Genomic DNA, 324 nt, shown 5'->3' with positions numbered 1-324 from the left:
CCTTTTTGTATGGGGTTGGTAGGGCAAGGTTTGGGCGGGGGGGGGAGGGGCGGCGCTACAAGGGTGGCTTCTGTGAGAAGATGCCAGCAGCTTCCCCTGCGTCTGACGGAGCCAACATCAGCCAGCTCCAAGATGAACCCACTGCTGGCCAAGGCCAAGATCATCCAGAACAGTGACAGCACCTCTGTGATAACCTATTTAAGAAAGGGGAAAAATCTGCTGCACAGCAGCAGCCAGAACAGAGAGGAGTGAGAATCTGTGAGAGAAATATCCCTGCAGACACGAAGGTCCGTGTAGAAGGAGGGGTAGGAGGTGCTCCAGGAG

This window comes from Buceros rhinoceros, unplaced genomic scaffold (genome assembly GCF_000710305.1).
Source record: "Buceros rhinoceros silvestris isolate BGI_N320 unplaced genomic scaffold, ASM71030v1 scaffold35133, whole genome shotgun sequence".
Classification (NCBI taxonomy): domain Eukaryota; kingdom Metazoa; phylum Chordata; class Aves; order Bucerotiformes; family Bucerotidae; genus Buceros; species Buceros rhinoceros.
This window is presented reverse-complemented; position numbering follows the sequence as displayed.